Source organism: Orycteropus afer, unplaced genomic scaffold (assembly GCF_000298275.1).
Source record: "Orycteropus afer afer isolate SDZICR_OR568_19922 unplaced genomic scaffold, OryAfe1.0 scaffold00537, whole genome shotgun sequence".
NCBI classification, from domain to species: domain Eukaryota; kingdom Metazoa; phylum Chordata; class Mammalia; order Tubulidentata; family Orycteropodidae; genus Orycteropus; species Orycteropus afer.
In genome coordinates, this window is record NW_006922124.1 from 223,531 (window position 1) to 224,363 (window position 833).

Sequence of the window (833 nt, forward strand, 5' to 3'; positions counted from 1 at the left end):
GCTGGCGCGGGATCGGGCAGTGTTTCGTTCTGCTGTGCATGGGGTCGCTATGAGTCGGAAATGACTTGACGGCACTTAACAACAACAACAACAACTATTCAGAAGTGTTCAGTCATGTGCACATATCATGAAATTGGAAATCAATCTGGAAAAGAAAACAGTTGATCTTTTTAGTAAGAGAAGGAAAACTGGAGCTTCATTACCTTTCTTTGTAATTCAAGAAAAAGTTATTTAAAGTTTAAGACTTAGGCAGTATTAGTGCATTAAATGTAAAATTCAAGCATAATGAAAAAAGCAATGCTTCACAGGGGCAAAGTAATTTTTAGTAATAACCTTAAATATAAATAGTCTAAACTGTTTTGGTTACTTTGTGCTATTCTAACAGAAAATACCACAGGTGGATGCCTTTAACAAATAGGAGTTTATTCACTTACAATTTTGGAACCTAGAAGTCCAAGTTCAAAGAGCCAGGCTCTAGGGGCTGGCTGAAAGTCCCTTGACCTTGGGCTTCAGCTCTGCCTCTTGCTCCCGGCCCACAGAACCTGGAGGCTTTCTTCACTTAGGCAGCTGCTGGCTGCTATGGCTGACAAACCCAAGGTTGACAAGTGAAAATTCACAGTCCAGATATTACCAAACCACATGGCAGGCCACTTATTCAAGTCCATTAAGAGTCCCAAGTTGGGCAGACAACATGGCAGGTTGCTGAACAACGACTTGGCTACACGAAAGTGTGCCAAAAGCTGGAGACCTTCCTCCAAGTTGCTTCTTATATACTTTAAGCAGCCCACATCCCTAAGGCAGCTACCTGTTCCAGTAGATTCCACCATGGAGTT